The following is a 21517-nucleotide window of genomic DNA, read 5'->3' as shown; positions in this document are numbered from 1 at the left end:
CCTTAGTAGATCAATGTGGCTGGAACACCAGATGTGGCTGTAGTGTAACTACTCCTCCAACTCACCAAACCTATTTAAAAAACATAGTGGCTGGAACACCAACATGTGGTCGTAGTTTACCTATACCTCCAACTCACTGTTCCTTATGCAGAGGAATATTTCCAGGCTGTAGTGTCCGTTGGCAAGTACACTGGTCGGTGGGCCTGTCCATTGCCAAGGACACTGGTGGGGCTGGCTTGCCTGGAACTCCATTCTGCTTCATGTAGTTGCTTTAGTTTCTTGTAATTTAGCTGATTACTGTTTTTTGTCCTTTCTCTTTGTTACTTTCCCACAGACCCAGGAAAGACGCATGAATAAGTCCGCTCGTTTCCAAAATAATGTTGTACCCTGTTCATAGAGACACTGATAGCCATGTTGTATTATCCAAGTATTCTTTATTGGTTCCGTGTCAAGGTAGCATCAATCATTGTCCAGCCAGCTCTGGTCTAGTACTAGCAATGTATCAGCCCCACCAAGAGCAGCCTGCCTAGCTGCTCAGCCAACTGTCACCACTCAGGCACCCAGGCATTCCATTCATCACAGTCACATCGACATTCCGTTACCATATCTCATTCTGGCTGAGCAGCTAGGAGGTCCTAGGCTGATTACAAGTAAATGTAATACTGAGGATATAACATTATTTTAAATAGAACACCCATTAAACTACCAAAGTGCTAATTGCCTAACCCAACCAAAATCTGGCATGACAGGTGGCACCGAACTGGTTACTCTCTCTTCAAAGCCTTTCTATTCATTTACATCCTAATAAATATTCCAGCTTATATGTGAAAGTTACATCACCTGACAAATCTTATTGTTTGTATACACACTATATCCTCCTATAAATTCGGATTTAGCTTGAGCTTAGCAACTATTCCACCATAAAATGTGCTGCCTTGTGCCATTCAGTTCAGTGCATTCCTATGGAGCTATATACAACTAAGTAACTGTGCTTTTCTTCATACCAATCAACCTCACTCACAAATATTCATATTCCATATATCTACATGGAGCACCCCTGTACAATACCTGTATATAAATTGCACGAGCCAAGATAAATTGGCACAACAGCTGGCACGAAATGTGTGATAATCACCTTTATGCATTCCTATGCAGTTATGTCCGACTAAGTAATACATCTTGTCCTAGGTGAAACTCCCATTAGCTCACAAATTATTATATTGTTTTTCAAGCACACCACACCAGATCAGTGAGGATTTAGCTCGGAGTCCAGCAACGTTTCCACCAAAACATGGGTAACTGTGCAATCATCGTTCCAAAGCATTCATATGGAGGTATCGACAAATAAACAACCATCATTTTTTCCATTAAAATCAACTTGGCTCACAAATAGTCATATTACTAATAATAAACAGAGCACCCTTCCGCTCCTCCTTTGTGTAAATTGCCTGAGCCTGGTAATATTTGTCACAACAGGTGGCTCCAAATAAGTAACGCTTGCTTCAGAGCATTTCTATGCAGTTATGTCCTAATAAGGAATTATGCGTGTCCAAAAGGAGATCGCATTGGCTCCCAAACAGTTGTAATTTTTTTGACAACCCATATCACATTATCTATAAGAATGTTCATGTTTAAAGTGTAGTATATTCAAATATTGTGTGTATGCATATTTACATTTGTTTTTTCTGTGTCTTTTTGTTTTATATATTCATTTGTTAAGCAAGAGTTATGAATATTATAGTTTTATTATTTATAGTTATGTGGGGTTTAATGGAGGATTGGGTGGGTAGTGTTTCAAATTAAATATTAATTCATTAATTTATAATAGTTCTTAGAATATATCATTTATTTGTATTGTTATTGTGTAACCTGAGAAATATTTTTTTCATGTTAGAAATGTTAGTAAATGTAACACCCCAAACACATGCCATCCATGTTTGTGTGACTGGAGTTAAAATACTAAATATGACTCCGAAGTCCCCAACACACAAGGTATGTATTTTCCCCAATGTTTGTTAGATGGAAGTTAGAATAGTACATTTTACCAACTTATGCAACCAATGTTTGTGGGTTGGAGTTAGTATAGTGCATTTGTTTTAATAATAATTATTTTTCAAGTGAGAATTATACTAACATGTATTCTAACTCCAGTCACACAAACATGGAGAGTATATATTGGGGTGTCAGATTAACATTTAGGTATATTAATAAATTGTATTGTTCCATCTTTTCAAATTTTTGGGCAGTTTGTAGGATTCAAAATAATGTATTACTTTGACATACATTAATTTTTGTAAAGTTTTTCTTTCTTAAACGCAATCTTTTAAACTGTTACATAAATTTTTGTTGTTTGTGATGTTTTTAGGTTTAAGATCTTTTAGTGATATCGATAAATCGAACAAGAACCCTCTCACCTACATGCAGAAATAAACACATCAAACCTTTAAGAGAGGAGAGCTATAGAGGGGCGGGGGGAGCCTGGGAACAGCCCAGGAAAAGGGAGGGGTGAGGGAGGGATGCTAAAAATTATAAAGAAATGACTGTCTCCTAGGGGGATCTGCGGAAGGAGGTGGCTTATAGTGGGGCAGACTAAGGATCTGCAAATTTAGCAAGCATGTTAGTTCTCGAAACTCTTCCGACAGGTATCTACTACAAGGCTCCCATGTTTTGTCAAATCGGGGGAGAAGTGTGTCGCCACTGCTGTTATGTTCTCCAAACCAAGTATCTGTTCAGGAGCATTGTCAGTGCACCATTTAGAGAGAAGGCCCTGTTTTGCGGCTCTCAAAGCCAGTTTAATTGCTCGATGTTTACATGACTACAAGGGGTAAGTCAAAGGGTTGGGGAGTCCCAGAAGGATATATCTGGGGAATTTGGGAATATCTTTGTCGAACATGTTTATTGCTCCCAGTACCACATCCCAGAAAGAGGTACCTCCAAGGCAGTGCCATAGTAGGTGCTTGAGCTTACCTGTCTGCCTGCAGTGCCGCCAGCATGTGCTATCTTTAGTCGTGTTCAATTGAGCAACCCTGGCTGGAGTAAAGTGGAGTAAAGTGACAGTAGTGAGCAATTTTTAGGAACATTACTTTGTTAGTGGTGTTGAGAGCAGAGGCTCAAGCCTGATGGAGAATATCACTCCATTCCGGGTCTGTAAAGTTGGGTTGGCACTTAGTCTCCCATTGACATCGCGCAGCCGATTTCAGTGGCTTCAGCTGGGTGACAAGAAAGGTATAGATGTCAGATGGAACCTGTTTGTGCGAGAAACGGGTGATGAGCCACTTCTCAAATGGCGTAAAAGCCAGACTAGCATGAGGTCGGAGCCAGGATTGTGTCAACTAGTGGCAGATAGCGATATATTGCCATTAAGCTGTGGCAGGGAGTCCAAACGCCATTTGGAACTGTGGGAAATCCATGAGGCAATCTGCATCAAACAAATCACCCACGCGCTTGTGATCCAGCGGCCTATAGGAAATATATCATAAACAACGCTACCCAACTTCATAACCTATAAACAAAATTCTACACTAATTTATGGACCCATTTATAAACATGACATATTTGGGCCTACTGAATCAGGTGGTCAGATTAAATCTATATACACATTATTTACAAACTATATACAAATTTATACATCTGCGTAAGAAATACTGTCATTAGAATAAATCCTAACCATTTAAACGACCACCATTGGCGATGGGATCTAGCTAATAGTAACCTGCACTTCTGAATAACCAAGACCAGCTTGTTTGTCAAAAGCAAGATTTTATTTACTAAATTATGGTATTTCAAAATGTAATTTTATTATTGTAATTTTATTAGCATTAAAGTAAGCATGTTTGAAAAGCTTCATGAGAAAAATACAGTTTAAGTAAGAAATTAAAAGTTTAAGTAAGATTTTAACAGTTTAGCATTTCTAAAGCCTAAGTCCCTAGCTAAGCTAAGTAAATGGAAATTAAAGTAAAGTTCATTGAGGATTCTTACGTGCTCCACGCAAAGTCCAGCAGCACTTCACCCTCATCTGAAAGTCAGAAAGCAGCAGCCAGCCCATCCCTAAGGGCATGACTTTTTATACCTTTCTATGCTAGCTAAACTAAGCGAAGGAAAGTTTTCATAAATCCACGAAGTCCCATTGGTTGAGAGTGACAAGTGACATGTCACCCACATTTCAAAAGTTCCATTAGGTCACGTTTCTTAAAGACCATTGTCTTTTCCGAATGCAACCAGGAGCTTCCTTGGTTTGCAACAATTGTAAATTAATGTTCTCACAGTGTTCATTTCATTTCCGCGGGTGCCAAGTTAGAGCTGACAAAATTGTCCTTTATCACTGACTTCCGACCTTGGCCACGTCCGACAAAATGGTGACAGCATGTCAGATTTGCTTAGTGAATGCAGCTTTGACGAACACTTTTTCAGAATGGGCATCTCGTGACTTGTGCAGAAGTAAAATTCAGCTTTAGTAAACTCGAGCAAACTAGGCCCAAAAGCAGGCAACTTATGCTTTCTAGTAATAAACAAACACAAGAAAAGTATTAATGTAAGAAATAATGTTGATTCTGTATCCACCCTAGGTTTACTAATTAATTAACCCTCCCGATTAGTCTAATGTTACCTAGCAAAATGCAAACAAATAAAGCAGCGTTTATATCTACCAGTCTTCATGAATCCATGAAACTTATATGCACCTAGAATAGTAGAAATGACATCACATAGACAAGGGAAAGCAAAATAAGCACATGCTTCTTTTAAGTTTGCTGCAGTTAATAATGACAAAAACGAAAACAACAAATTATTTTTATTATTTTGCACGAACAAAAAGATGCAACATTTATGCACGTTTATGAGCACACATGTTAGTCCCCCCATGTGTAAAGTTTAATCTAGGTTGTATTAACACAATACATCACAAATCATTAATAATATTATTCATGTTATGGAAATGTGACTTTGCGAGTTTAAACAAAATTTTGTTTTCTATCTCGCTCCATCAACTCCCTCATCTGGTGATTAACAAATCACCACACCAACGCCCAAAATTTTGTTAATTTAAATTTCCGAGAAATTGATTCAAATTCATTTGTATCAGTAATCCTAAAAATCTGTTTCTGCATAATCTTTGGAATTAGCATAACGCTCTCTATGTAACTCCTGTAATTCAATCTCCCTTTCTTCTTCTTTTCTAAGTTTATAGATTCTTTTCTTTTCTTTCAACTGCTTCTTTCTCTTATGCAATAAACAACCTATTTTTGTCAAAATAAAAATGAATACTATTATAATCAAAGGTGCCAAAATCTTGCCAAGAATTGAACTACCAATGTCATGAAACCAATTTTTAATTGCTTGGAATCTTTTTGAAAGTTTCCCTGTAAAATCATCCTCTTCTAAAGGAATTATCTCTGAATGCATTTGTGTAATGTTTTTAATGTACATCTCAATATTTTTACTTTCATCAGGTATATATGTGCAACAATGTTGTACATGTAAAATGCCACAGACTCCTCCCTCCTTTGCTAGGAGTATATCTAAAGCAAGGCGATCTTGAATCACCATAGATCTGATTGCAATTACCTCAACATTCACTAATTGGAATCCATCAGCTGTGTCTGTTGACAATCTGTCAACAATTGTGGACAATTTTCTAATTCTCCCTGCGTTTAGGGTTATACCAACAAAAGGTATCACTGCTTGAAAAATATCTCCCAGAACTTCTGTAAAAGTTTCTCTTTTGACTCTATTTACATAATTATGAATTTTGAACAATCCATCTGAATCTCTGTCAACATGAAACACTTTAGGAAAAACAATTCCCACATAACAAGTTCCATACCAATGGTCTGGAAGGTTGTAGTAGGCTTTGTCACCACAAACAAAATAAATCCCAGGGAAGATTGGATCTTTTCCACCTTTGAATCCCCAACCTCCCAAAATCTGATAAGTATCTTCACAGTTACTTGCACCTACAAAATAATTATCAAAAAGTGTATTATCTCTTCTAATGCAAAGCTTTCCACTAACTGGTTTATCTATGTGAATTGCAACGTTTTCAAGCATTTTGCCATTTAATTTCTCATCCTCTTTTTGCCAAAATTTTGACTTAGTCTGCTTGACTAATTCATTTCTTTTGTAAATTGCTCTTCTCTCCTCAACCATATTCAAAAATGTCTTTCCCTCAGCACTCAATTTGCAGGTTAAATTATTCTTATAAGCATACTCATAATTATTATTATGAAACTTAACATAAGTGAGTTCATTAGTAACAAGGAAAAATTCTCTCATTTGTTTGGCTTTCTTGTGCTTATTTAAAGCACCCTCAATCTTTATATTCGCAAAAATCTCGTCAAAATCTGAATAGTAATATTCTAAGCGTCCAGTTTGATAAAATAAGCTAATTAACACACTACATGTTACACCATATGTAAGAGGAAGCATATTATATGTCACTCCCTCAGAAACAGAAGCAGGTAACTTGACGCAGACATAGCAGTCTTTAGCATCCATTACCTTGACATATTCACTCAAAAGCTTAGTAAATGTATTCCTTGAAAAATCACTAATAGATTTATCTTGATGAATGTTAGGTTGATGATCAATAACTTTAGCAGATGCACTATGTTTAGTTTGACTAACCAAAGCTTTGCTTGTCATGTTAACTTTGTGTAATTCTCTATTCATCTCTAATGGGATGATCACAGCTAAAACTAACCAGAGCAGAATTAAAATGAGCAGACAACCAGAGTCATCTTACAGCATCTCTTAAAAACAGAACACTTTGAAGTGCTCTCCTTAACATAAGGCATTTTTGGTTATTTTTGCCTCAAAATTAAAAACAAAATTTATTTTAAAATTTCTAAGTATTAAACTATTTATACCCCCCTTTTAAAATAATTTTATTTTTAAAACCCTAAACAAGTTTTCTTCGACCTTATGTCATACATAAGATTTCTTCAACTAAACAGTTTTTCTTCGACCTTATGTCAGCTAACAAATTTTCTTCAGCCTTTTGCCAAATTAAAATTTCTGTACTTCAATCATTGTCACTAATTTCCTCTATTTCGTTTTCTTCTTCACTACTACCATAAATGTCAATAACAGGTGGAATTACTAAATAAGTCCACTCAGGAGACTTGTATTTCTGGTTTGGTCTCACTATTCTTTTTCCTTTTCTCAACACCACTTCAATTTTCCTTCCAACTCCCACTTCCTTTCCAGGACTCTTTTGACTACTGATTTCTTCAACTTGCTCTTTAGGTTTCTTGATCAACCTGACTCTCAATCTTCCACCAGGCCAGTAGTCTGCTTTTCTCACGTATTTCTTCTTTGGTTCAGAAGCATTTGATTCTGACTTCCAAGCCCTTTTCTTTCTGTTTTCACTTTCACCATCCACGTCACTTTCTTCAGTTTCGTAGTCTGAAATTTCAATTGACTCAGGAACTTCTCTATTCGGCAGTTTTACTCTTTCAGGAACACTTCTCTGATTTCCAATACTGGTACTTGGTAATTCGTCTTCTTCTTCAATTACCTCCAACTTCCCAGACTTTGGATTTCTGTTCCTTACTCCAGAGTTTGTTTTCTGCTTTTCGATACTCTCCTGGTCTGAAACTTCTTTTTGTTTCGCTTCTCTGTCTTTAATAGAAACAACTGAATCCTCAGTTATCTTTCCTTTTAACAGATTCTCTTCACCTTCAGAATCTATTTCAATAATTTCCAAGTCTTTTCTTGTTGAATTTTCATTCACAGGTACAGGTTCCAGATGTCGACCTTCTTGTCGATCTTCAGAATCTGGATTTATTTCACCTTCTGCTTCAGAATCAGAATCATCTGTAGTATCACTTTCAACATCAGAACTTTCAGGAGTTGGTACTGGAATAGTATGACTAGGATGAATCCAACGTTTCAATCCTTTGCATTTTACAGCATTAGTAGTGATCAAAATTATTTGCCTAGGCTTCTGCCATCTAGGAGCCAGACAATTTCTTCTCTGATGTACTTTTGTTCTGACCCAGTCACCAGGTCTCCGGTCATGTGTCAAAACTTTCTCATTTGATTGTGCTTCAGTTCCCACCTGATTAGATACAGAAGTCACTATATCAGATAACCTTTTACAGTAATCCAAAATAGCACTGTCATTTATGCTCAACAGTTTACCTACAGGTACAAAGGCTTGCCTCATAACTCTTCCCATTAAAATTTCATGAGGACTCAAACCTGTCTTTTTATCTGGTGTACTTCTTAATGACATCAAAACAAGTGGAAGAGCATCTGTCCACTTTACACCTGTTTCAAGACACATTTTTCCAATTCTGTTTTTAATTGTTCCATTAATCTGTTCAACTACCCCAGATGCCTCTGGTCTGTATGCACAGTGTATTTTCTGCTCAATGCTCAAAGCTTCACAAATTAACTTCATCAGTTTGTTATCGAAATGGCTTCCTCCATCACTCTCAATAGTGACTGGAAAACCGTACCTTGGGATAATTTCTCTGAGCAGTAGTTTTGCTACTGTAATTGAATCACAATGTCTTGTAGGAAATGCTTCTACCCATCTTGAAAATAAACAAACGATTACAAGAACATATTTTAAGCAATTGTGTAAGGGCATTTCAATGAAATCCATCTGTAACCTGGTAAAAGGACCACCCTCTCGACCAATTATTCCTGTCCCCACCAATGATTTTCTGTTTGGATTCATTTGTTGGCATGATAAACACCTTTGACAAAAAGATTCTGCAATTGTTCTGAATTTAGTATTGAACCAAGTCTCTCGAAAAAGTCTGATCATAGAATCTCTTCCAAGATGAGCCGGGCCATGATATAATCTGGCCATATCTGCAATCAAGCAATTCGGTAAGACTACTCTGCCATCTTTGTAAACCCACACTTCATCTTCATCACGTGGTCTACAATCTGATCTTAACCACAGATCTTTTTCCTCATCATCTGCTTCATTTTGTAATTCTTTAATCTCATTCCATGTTTCTACAACTGTTGTTAGCATTAATGAATTTGAATCAGTTTCTTTACTCCTTTCCCGATTGTATGAATAACCTTTTCTTGCACAGAATTTTGCCGTTTCATCTGCAAATGCATTGCCTTTTGAGATATAATCAACTCCTTTAGTGTGCGCTGCACACTTGACAATTGCGATTTCTTTCAGCAATTGTATTGCTTCTATTAATCTCCTAATGAAAATTGCATTTTTAATTGGAGATCCTGCTGATGTCATATAGCCTCTCTGAGACCAGAGTTGTCCATAATCATGTACAACTCCATACCCATACTGACTATCAGTAATGATGGTAACTCTTATATCCTTTGATACTTCACAAGCACGAATTAAAGCAATCAATTCAGCCACTTGTGCTGATCGAACTCCTTCAAGACATGATGCTTCTTCAACATCTGCAACTGTGCAGACTGAATATGAGGCTTTCAAGACACCTCCTTCTGATCTCAAACATGAGCCATCTACAAAGTAGACAAAATCTGATTCAGATAGAGGTCTATCTTTGATATCATGTCTTGGTTTCGTGCAGAATTCCATAACATCTAAACATTCATGTTCTGTTTCGATGTTATCAATGATCTCAGAATCAGGCAGTAATGTAGAAGGATTCAGATTCAAACATCTTGAAATCGAAACATTATCTGCTCCTAGTATGATTTTCTCATACTTTGTCAATCTGCTGCTTGTCAGATGCTGAGTTTTACCTCTTGTCAGCAATATTTCAACTGAATGAGGCACAAAAACTTTCACAGGAAATCCCATAATGATTCCTTCACTCTGTTCAAGACTAACACTTGTAGCTGCAACTGCTTTCAAGCAACCTGGTAATGCTTTTGCAATGGGATCAAGAACTGCAGAGAAGTATGCAATAGGTTTCTTTAAATTCCCATGTCTCTGAATTAATACAGACAATGCACATCCTTCTCTCTCGCTGCAATACAGTTCAAAATCTTTCTCATAATTCGGCATACCTAAAGCAGGAGCTTGGCATAAGCTCTTTTTCAAATTCTCAAAAGATTCCATCTCAATTTCATTGAGAATAATTGGATCTTTTACATCAGACTTTGTCAGTCTCTGTAGTGGTTTTGCAATTACTGAAAATCCACTTATCCATTGTCGACAGTAACCAACCATTCCCAAGAACATCCTGACTTGTCTCTGTGTTCTTGGAGGTTGCATTGCTTGAATCATTTTAATTCTCTCAATTGTCACTTGCCTTTTTCCCTTTGCAATTCTGTGACCAAGATATTTTACTTCTTGTTTGCAAAACTGTAATTTTCCTGGAGACACTTTATGTCCTTCTTCTGCAAGGCGATTTAGCAGTATTATTGTGTCTGTCACACAATTTTCTCTTGTCTTTGCAGCTATCAACAAATCGTCAATATACTGCACTAACGTAGACCTACCTGGTAAGTCCAAGTTTTCCAAAGATCTTTTTAACAATTCGTTAAAGATTGAAGGACTTTCTGTATAGCCCTGAGGGATTCTAGACCATCCGAGGGTCTTACCTTGGAATCTGAAAGCAAAGATTTCATAACTGTCTGGATGTAAGGGAACAGTAAAAAATGCATTACAAAGATCAATGACAGTGTACCATTCAGCATCATGTGGAATCTGGTACAGAATTACTGCTGGATTTGGAACCACAGGACAACATGGAACAACGATTTGATTAACCTTTCTCAAATCTTGTACGATCCTAAAAGTTCCATTTGACTTTTTAACTCCCATAATTGGTGAATTACAAGGACTACACTTTGTTTGATTAAGTTTTCAATTATAGGCGTAATACCTTCGATTGTTTCTGCTTTCATTTTATACTGTGGAATATTAGGAAATTCTATTCCCTGTTTCAATGTAATTTTTACTGGATCTACGTTTTTCATCAGACCCATCTCGTTCCCAGTAAAATCCCATATATCAGGTTTCACTGTTTCCTTGAGCTCTTCAGGCAAATCTTTCTTTTCAAATGCAGGAAACAATTTTGTTTCTTCTGCTTCCATCATCATCATTGTCATTCTGTACAAACCATCTTCCTCCATTGTTTGTAACTCAACTCCATCAGGAGAACAATATATTCTGCAATTCATTTTACACAGAATATCTCTGCCTAGTAAATTTACTGGACTACTATTACAAACCACAAATCTGTGTTTATCTCTATAATTTCCAATTTCAACTGGAACTGGATCAGTTAAATCAGTTTTAATTTGTTGATTGCTTACTCCAACAACTTGGATGGTATCCCCAGAGAGAGGTAGGTTTTCAATTTCCACTGATCTAACAGTAGAACGGGTAGCGCCAGTGTCCACTAGAAAAGTGATGTCTACATCGTTAACTTTCCCGTTTACAAATGGACCGGACTGGTCAACCTCAAGAGTGGCTCCAACAACACACTCTTCCTCCTCTCTCGGGCACCGTCAGCAATAATCATCAGAATCACTGTCTTGGCTTTCTGTTAACAAACATTGTTGTGAAGCATTTTGCATTTGCACCCTTTGTTGCTTTTGCTGTTTTTGCGGTCTTATTACCTGTTCATTTCCCTGAAATCCCACATTTGGATTATATTTTTGAACTCCCCCACAATTCGGAAATGGTGGTTGTGGTAATTGATCCTGACAGTTATTCACCTGTTGCTGTTGCTGTCGCTGAATGTTTAACTCGTTTAACCCCTGTTGCATCTGTAGCTGTTGCTGCAGGTCAACACCATTCTGCATCTGTGGATTTAATAAGGGATTCTTTAAGTTTCTAGGAGGTTTAGGACACTCGTCTCTCCAATGTCCAATTTTGCCACAATTAAAACAAGGTAATCTTTGTTTCATCTCCTCAATCTTTGGGCTAAATTTTCTTGTAAAAATATTACCTTTAAGCTTTCCTTGTATCTGGTTCGTGTTTCCAGTTTGAACAAAATTTGTGTTCTTATTACCCATGCTGGCAATTTGTTGCTCAGCCACCTTTACCTGAGCCCACATGGCTTTCTCTTTGAGCTTCTTTTGTCTCACCTCTAACTCATCACTGCAATACTTAGCTTTTCTCAGAATATCATCCACAGAAAGTGATTGCCATCCTACAATGCTATTCCTGATCATATCTGCAATTTCAGGTTTTAGTCCATAAACGAATCTATAGATAAAATGACTCATGTCCTTTTCATCTAATTTTTCATAGCCACTGTATTGTTTAAAAATTAACAGTAACCTCTCATAAAAAGAATTAACTGATTCTTTTGTTTCCTGATTTGTCCTTTCTATTTTAACCCAATCAACTTCTTTGGGTGGAATTTTGTTTTTCATCCAAACGATCACTTTTTCGTAAAAATCCATTACAAGAGGATTTGGGGCACCTGTTTCTTTGATTCGCTCAGGTTCTGTTTTTGGCCAACTTATTGATATTTTACATTCTGTCCAAAGATCTGATGGTACGACAATGTCGAAAAATCCATCTAAATCAATCCACAGAACTTTTGACACTTAGATAAATCTATCTACTTGTCTATACCACTCTACTGGTTTCTCCCTCAATTTTGGAAAGTCATTTGTGAATAGCAGTATGTCCTGTCTTGACCAAGGGACATGAACATATCCTCCACCTGCAATCTCTCTCATTGGAAATTGTTTTGACAATTTTTCCAATCTTTCATCTTCCTTCTTTTTCGTCCATTTTACTCTCCACTTATTGAGTTCTCCCAGCTTTTTGATGTAAACAATCAAATCTTTTATATGCAGTATTCTTCCCATTGAGTTCAAACTCTCGATGTCACTTTCTGAAAAGTCTAATCTGTAATGCTTTGCAAAATTCTTTTGTTTACTCACATCGATTTCAAGTTCCGCTGCTAATTCCTCTAACTGATCATATTTATTTTTAGTTTTCCACTGAATACTTTTACAAATGAACAGTAGTTCATCATCTCGATAATAATTCAAACTATCTGGACCAATTGTTCCAATTATTAATTCTTCGATATTTGCTTTTAATTTAGCCACATCAAGTTTCGGAGTAGTCACCCTAACTTCAGGACTCCCTACATCTGAAATGGCACCCATTGGTGTTTTTGGAGATAAATCCTCGTTAAAAGTTAAATCTGGCATTCTCGATCTTGAAGAGTTTATTTCAGAAATATCTGAGTAAAATTTTTCAGCAACCTTTTGAATTTCTGCATTTAAAGGAATAGTTAACCCTGTTTTGTTTGATTCTCTTTGGTCAAATACAGGCTGAACAGGACCAATCGTTACTGGAACTGTCACAGCTTCCATGCTTTTTGTCATTCGTCTGATTAATTCTTCTTTAGATTTAAAATATTCAGCAGAATCAACAGCCTCAACGTTTCTTGTTTCTCTTGCATAGTCTTTTGGAGCTTCCCTTGCTCTTGGAGTCATTGCAAAATGTCTACCTTTATTTCGAGCATTGTCAAATTCTGGTCTTCTTGGAGTTTCAATAATTTCACAATTATTTGGATAAAGTTTTGGAGTTTCATTTATTGGAGGTGCACTCGGTGAAGTTTCAGTAGAAACCACCGGAGTAGACCATGATCTAGGAGGTCTCAAAGGTTGATTCTTTCTAGCTGTAGTGTATATTTCTTCCATAACTGCATCTTCAGATTCGCTTTCTATAGATTTCCCAGCAGGAGTACCCATAACCATTTCTTGAATTAAATACAATCCTTCACTCATGTTTCCCTGCCTCCACATTCGCAACCTGTCTTCATGAGTATCTCTTCTCCAAGCTGGAGTTTTAGTAGGTCTTTTAATTCCACTAGCTTCTCTTTGTAATTGATACATCTCATCTTCCCACTCAACTAAAGCTTCAAATTGAGTTGGTCTCGGTTTTGGAATAAGAGCATTCATTTTCTCTCGTAAATTTCTCAAAACTTTTACGTTAAATGAACCATCATCAGGCCAAGTTAAAACACCGTCGTTCTTTGTATAGCGTTTCCAGCTATCAAACCATAAAACAGTATGATATCCATATTCACCTTCCATGTACGCTGCAGGTGTTTTATACTTGTGAAGTAATTTACCACCTCGCGTTTCGATTTTCTTGTCAGGTGAAAATACATTTTTAAACTTCTGAGATAATGTTGGCTTTTTTTCAACATGTTTAAAATGATAACTCATTTTTAAAAGTTAAATTTAATTCGTAAAATCGTTCGTAAAATATTTCCGGGATGTTCCACAAAGCAACCAATCCGTGCGCGAAACACACCAACAAGCCAATGACAGTTGAGCTACGTCACTTTCCTGCTCAACGAATAAAAATTGGAGTTTTTCTGAAGGACCAATCAGCTTACAGGTCGTCAGAGACTCAAGAGCCAATCAGAATATAGCTTGTGACGTAGGTCACCCAATCCCAGCGCGGCTCTGTGACGTACACAGCAGCTGCGGTTTCTCGCTTCTCACTCCTAGCGCTTACCCCTCCTTCACAAAATCTTTTCACAGCGCCATTTTAAGGGCACTTTTCAGTGTAAATTAATTCTTAAACAATGACAATAAGGACTCATCTGTTTGTTTCACTATTTAGGATAGTTTACATACATTCAAGTATCCACACTTCGGAATAGTCGGCGCTATTCACACTAAGGATAATTTTCAATTGTCAGTAGAGTAACTCTTACCCCACCCTTCTAACACGTAAAATTATGAACTCGTTTTCCTCTGAACGCACCGCGAAGTGACAGTTCTAAGAGTTCCACTTGAACATAAATTACAAATCAAATTCGCACTTTCACACGGAAAATTCCCTAATTTCAAACACACATGAAATCCGTACAGGACTCTCACCTGTTTATAGAAATCATGCACCGTTAGCAAAATAACGACGTTATCCGTACAGGACTTCTAACCTGTTTATAGATATAAAACATGTACCCCTACAGGACTCTAACCTGTTTATAGATAATCATGCACCGACGCTACTCTGCCCTTCATTCAAGCTCGGATATAACTAATACTTTTATCACAGTGAGTTTTATGGAAGGCGCTTTGTCCCTATTCTCATGCTGCTCTAATTTCTTAGAAAACCCTCACTTTACAAGATTCACACCTAGCCCTAACACTGTGCTGCACGGCGACAACACTATGGTACACGGCGATACCACTTGTGATACTCGGCGATATCACTGCAAACAGAACAGATGACTTGCGTGACTAATTTCTCGCCACACAATCTATACCGGTATAGCTTACAGATAGCACGAAAAACAAACTCAACATGTGTTAAAACATCGATCCTATTTCCATACCATAACACTTTAGTAACCCTTAGCAACCAACATATTACCTTGGTTACCCTTAGCAACCATCCTCTGCTACCAGAGAATTGATCCAGCGGCCTATAGGAAATATATCATAAACAACGCTACCCAACTTCATAACCTATAAACAAAATTCTACACTAACTTATGGACCCATTTATAAACATGACATATTTGGGCCTACTGAATCAGGTGGTCAGATTAAATCTATATACACATTATTTACAAACTATATACAAATTTATACATCTGCGTAAGAAATACTGTCATTAGAATAAATCCTAACCATTTAAACGACCACCATTGGCGATGGGATCTAGCTAATAGTAACCTGCACTTCTGAATAACCAAGACCAGCTTGTTTGTCAAAAGCAAGATTTTATTTACTAAATTATGGTATTTCAAAATGTCATTTTATTATTGTAATTTTATTAGCATTAAAGTAAGCATGTTTGAAAAGCTTCATGAGAAAAATACAGTTTAAGTAAGAAATTAAAAGTTTAAGTAAGATTTTAACAGTTTAGCATTTCTAAAGCCTAAGTCCCTAGCTAAGCTAAGTAAATGGAAATTAAAGTAAAGTTCATTGAGGATTCTTACGTGCTCCACGCAAAGTCCAGCAGCACTTCACCCTCATCTGAAAGTCAGAAAGCAGCAGCCAGCCCATCCCTAAGGGCATGACTTATTATACCTTTCTATGCTAGCTAAACTAAGCGAAGGAAAGTTTTCATAAATCCACGAAGTCCCATTGGTTGAGAGTGACAAGTGACATGTCACCCACATTTCAAAAGTTCCATTAGGTCACGTTTCTTAAAGACCATTGTCTTTTCCGAATGCAACCAGGAGCTTCCTTGGTTTGCAACAATTGTAAATTAATGTTCTCACAGTGTTCATTTCATTTCCGCGGGTGCCAAGTTAGAGCTGACAAAATTGTCCTTTATCACTGACTTCCGACCTTGGCCACGTCCGACAAAATGGTGACAGCATGTCAGATTTGCTTAGTGAATGCAGCTTTGACGAACACTTTTTCAGAATGGGCATCTCGTGACTTGTGCAGAAGTAAAATTCAGCTTTAGTAAACTCGAGCAAACTAGGCCCAAAAGCAGGCAACTTATGCTTTCTAGTAATAAACAAACACAAGAAAAGTATTAATGTAAGAAATAATGTTGATTCTGTATCCACCCTAGGTTTACTAATTAATTAACCCTCCCGATTAGTCTAATGTTACCTAGCAAAATGCAAACAAATAAAGCAGCGTTTATATCTACCAGTCTTCATGAATCCATGAAACTTATATGCACCTAGAATAGTAGAAATGACATCACATAGACAAGGGAAAGCAAAATAAGCACATGCTTCTTTTAAGTTTGCTGCAGTTAATAATGACAAAAACGAAAACAACAAATTATTTTTATTATTTTGCACGAACAAAAAGATGCAACATTTATGCACGTTTATGAGCACACATGTTAGTCCCCCCATGTGTAAAGTTTAATCTAGGTTGTATTAACACAATACATCACAAATCATTAATAATATTATTCATGTTATGGAAATGTGACTTTGCGAGTTTAAACAAAATTTTGTTTTCTATCTCGCTCCATCACTTGCAATTAGCCCCTTGCAATGCAGCAAAAGCAGACCTGCTATATGCCAGAAGACTATCTTGATTCCCCAATATTGGCATCTGCGGTGACAGAGGGGTGGACAGGCCTTGCCGTAGTTGCACAGGGTCCCAAACGCCCACTGTGGAATGCAACACTAGGGATATACACACCCTTGGGGGATCGGTTGGGCCTTGGCAACCAGGGCGATTTCCAAATCTGAATGCCGGCCATCGCCTGGTCAGTAAAGCACCAGTGTTTTTCATTGCTCGGCCAGGACCACTCATGTAGGTCGGCTGTGCAGCCTGAAAGTAACGTTGCAAGTTAGGGACCCCCAAACCCACCTTCTGCCTGAGGAAGAAATGCCAGAGGTTTAGCCATCCGTGCTCATTTGTTGCCCTATATAAAGTCCCATATGAGGGACTGCAGCTTGTTTAGCATCTGAAGGGGAGGCTGAAGTGGCACTGTCTGCATTATGTAAAGAGCTTTAGGTAAGAGTGTTATCTTAACTGCGGTTAGCAGATCCAACCAGGAGAGGCCATACGTCCTCCTCTTGGAAAAGCATGACTGCATGTCGGCAAGGAGGCCCTCATAGTTACGGGCCACTGTGCATTCAGGGGTAGAGAAAATATGGAGTCCCAAGTAGCGTATGGCTTGGTCCACCCATATGAAGGAAAATTGGGATGCAAATTGGGTCTGCGTTGCAGCAGGTGTAGTAAAATTTCATTATGGAAGACTTTTGTAGGTTGGTTTTAATACCGGAGACCTTCCCAAAGGCTTCAGGTTCCTCCATTACCACAGGCAAAGAGGCAGAGGGGTCTGACAGGATCAGCAGGCCATCATCTGCATATTACATAATCTTATGTTCCCTACCCGCCATTCGGATGCCCGCAAGGTGCAGAAGTCTGCGTATCTGCTGTACAAAGGGCTCCATGTATAGAGTGAAAATAAGGGGGGGTCGTGAGCAACCCTGTCTGGTCCCACGTGTGATCAAAAAAGGGTAGGACAGTATCCCATTAAACCGCAGCCTGGCCTTAGGGAAGGTATAGCAGCACCAAATCCATTGACAAAACCAGGGACCCAAACTCATACAGACCAAGTCAGCATTCGTATATTGACAGTGGACGCAGTTGATTAACTTCTCCGCATTGATAGAAAGGAGGAACTAGAGCACATGGGTGCGCTGCACTTTGCCCAGCTAATGGCAGACCCTCTTTGTGTTGTCACTACAACATCTCTCTGGGATCAATCCAGTTTGGTCAGGGCCCACCAGTTCCTGTAAATATGGGGCAATTCGATGTGCCAGAATACCTGTAAAGATCTTTGCGTCAACTTTCAAAAGCGAGATTGGGCAGTATGAGGCACATTGTGTAGGGTACTTTCTAGCTTTGAGGATCACGTTCATAGTGGCAAACTACATCGACTCTGACACAGTGCCATTAGCACTGAAAACGTTAAAGAGGCGAATTAATGTGGGAGCCAGCAGAGTATTGCAAGCTTTGTAGAATTGAGCACTATAACCATCTGGCCCCGGTGCCTTGCCCGGCTGCAAGTGCTGTATGGCCATAAGGACCTCTGCAACAGCGATATCCTTAGCAAGTAATAGAGCAGCCGCCTGAGGGGTGTTAGGCAGCGGGACAGCAGATAGGTAAGCGTCAATGTCCGCAGTCAAGAGGTCTTCAGCTGTGTAGAGGGTGGCATATAATAGTTTGAATGTCTGCGCAATACCCTCATTTTGAATATGCGGGACACCATCAGGTCCCACCATCTCCATCACCCTGCGATCTACCGCCTGTGCACGAAGGTGGTGAGCAAGCATATGGCCAGCCTTGTTGCCCCCCACATAGTATTTCTGTCTTACCCGAAGAAGGCCATATTCCGCTCTGGCCATATCCAATGCCTTTAATAGCTTTCTTGCCACGTCAGTTGGCAAACTGTTGCCAGCGAGCTGGTTTGTTTGCAGGAGTCTTTCAGTTCCTTGACTCTGTGTTCTAATTGGAGGCATTTGTCATGCCTATCTCTATTGAAGTGAGTGGCTACAGCAATAAAGTGTCCCTGTACAACCACTTTGAGGGTTTACCATAGTGTCGAGATGGGGATAACCTCGAGAAAGGAGGTGATATTCACCAAGTTGTCTGCTAGTATGTGGTCATAAGTGGGGAGTGTCCTGTTAAGTTGCCAAGTCTGTGGAGCCGGGTGAACGGCGTATGGAACAAAGCAGAGGACAATGGTTGAATGGTCAGAGGGCTGCCACACCTATGTCAGTTGTCGCTTGAGTGATACGGGGGGAAGTGAGAAAGAAAATCCTTGCAGGCATACATTTGGTGTGCAGCTGAGAAAAAGGTGTATTCTGTGTCTGTGGGGTGTGTTTGTCCAAACGTCTATCAGGCTGTGGCGGTTCAGATGGAGAGACACTGACAACAGGGTGAGGTAAACGAGGTTTTATTTTTATGAATGTCTTTTTCTTTCGCTGGGACCTCCTCTCTCTTGCTAGGGTGGCTGGATCCAAGGTTGTCGTTAGGTCTCTAGCTCTCCGGGGACTTGCTCTTCCGTCTTCCTCCTCCGAGTCTCGGTCTCGGGTCGGGTTCCACCGCCACAAAGAAGACAAGAAGAGAGAGGCTCTCAGGGTTACTGGTCCTGCCTTCGTCGTTCCCTTGGGGTTACCAGGGTAAGTGAGGACACCGGTGAGAGAGTGCTCGACTGTATACGGTGAAGGGGGAAGTGAGGGGACTTAGTGAGGGAGTACGGTCACAGGGCGTTTACGTAAACAAAGGGGTTTTGGAAGGGGGTTCTTTAGAGCTATACACTATTTACACAGCGCCTCCGCGCTTTCCCCACCAGTCTGCTACCCTTTCACGCACCTGTGAGAGCCACACTCCTCCTCCTCTTCTCGGAGTGTGGCTGGGCGCAGAGCGGTATCGCGGGCCTCCTGGCGCCGCTGCTCCGAGACTCTCCTCGTTTTCTTCCTCTGTCCTTACTGCTCTCTCGTTCTCTCCATTCTGGGCTTTTTCTTCGGTCTTCTCCGTCCTCGCGGTGTCGGGCACACCCGGTACAGCTTCTTCCGGGTTTATGTTCACTCCGCCTCGCCACGCGTCATAAGGGGGCGTGACCGCCTGACCCATTCCGCATTCGCCGACATTGACAAAGACGTCATAGGGGGGTGCGGCTTCCCTCTCGTCATCGGCGAGGTTAAAGGCACAGTCCTCTGGCGGGGTCCACCATTCGTCTGACTCCGGTCCCCATGCAGTCTGTGGCAGAGAAGGGGCGTGAGTACCATTAGGTTTCCACCAGTCCACCTCAACACCCTCCACCCTGCTACACAGGCCTACATCTGTGAGTCACTGTCTGGTAGCAAAGGAGAGGTCCCCAGACTGTCTCATAAACCTATCCCACTGAGCCTCCATCACTATATTAAATTCCCCTCCTACAGTGACATCCATATCTGGTGTTGACAGCACCAGGTCGATTGCTTCTTGGTGCTCGTTAGGGGCAAATATGTTCGCCAGAGTAAACCCATGTCCCCGTAAGTCTATACACAGTATTAGAAGCCTACAGAGTAGCTCATATTTACAACAAGGGGTGGTGAGGGACAGAGTCTCTGAATTAAGCAGAATACTCTCACCCAGTCAAGAGATCAGGGCTAGATCCAACACCGTTTTTTAGCTCATTGCACCATCCCAGTTTCAGAACCTGGCTGTATGCAAATTAGTCTGTCCCTGGCCCAGTGCATCATGGGAACAGGGCAGACCAGACTACAAAAGCCAATTCTTACACTGGGAAGGAAACAAGCTTCCGGGGACCGGTTTCTGGCATTACAGCCGTCTTCGGCCCAGCTTGCTCGAATCCTGATGGTGCAATGAGCAAGGGACTCATGTCTGAGTATACCCTTCCACGCTTAGGGTGGACAAAAATATTTACAACAAGGGGTGGTGAGGGACAGAGTCTCTGAATTAAGCAGAATACTCTCACCCAGTCAAGAGATCAGGGCTAGATCCAACACCGTTTTTTAGCTCATTGCACCATCCCAGTTTCAGAACCTGGTTGTATGCAAATTAGTCTGTCCCTGGCCCAGTGCATCATGGGAACAGGGCAGACCAGACTACAAAAGCCAATTCTTACACTGGGAAGGAAACAAGCTTCTGGGGACCGGTTTCTGGCATTACAGCCGTCTTCGGCCCGGCTTGCTTGAATCCTGATGGTGCAATGAGCAAGGGACTCATGTCTGAGTATACCCTTCCACGCTTAGGGTGGACAAAAATATTTACAACAAGGGGTGGTGAGGGACAGAGTCTCTGAATTAAGCAGAATACTCTCACCCAGTCAAGAGATCAGGGCTAGATCCAACACCGTTTTTTAGCTCATTGCACCATCCCAGTTTCAGAACCTGGCTGTATGCAAATTAGTCTGTCCCTGGCCCAGTGCATCATGGGAACAGGGCAGACCAGACTACAAAAGCCAATTCTTACACTGGGAAGGAAACAAGCTTCCGGGGACCGGTTTCTGGCATTACAGCCGTCTTCGGCCCGGCTTGCTTGAATCCTGATGGTGCAATGAGCAAGGGACTCATGTCTGAGTATACCCTTCCACGCTTAGGGTGGACAAAAATATTTACAACAAGGGGTGGTGAGGGACAGAGTCCCTTGCTCATTGCACCATCAGGATTCAAGC

The 21517-nt window shown here is 39.9% G+C and overlaps 1 protein-coding gene across 8 annotated transcripts in view; it reads left to right on the top strand.

Annotated features, from left to right (window-relative positions):
* Positions 1-21517, top strand: part of LOC144755518 (complement component receptor 1-like protein) — a 962117-nt gene that overhangs the window by 51074 nt on the left and 889526 nt on the right. The window lies entirely within an intron of this gene.

Source organism: Lissotriton helveticus, chromosome 5_1, assembly GCF_964261635.1.
Source record: "Lissotriton helveticus chromosome 5_1, aLisHel1.1, whole genome shotgun sequence".
Taxonomy (NCBI): domain Eukaryota; kingdom Metazoa; phylum Chordata; class Amphibia; order Caudata; family Salamandridae; genus Lissotriton; species Lissotriton helveticus.
The sequence above is the reverse complement of the archived record's forward strand: the minus strand, read 5'-3'. Positions and strand labels throughout refer to the sequence as shown.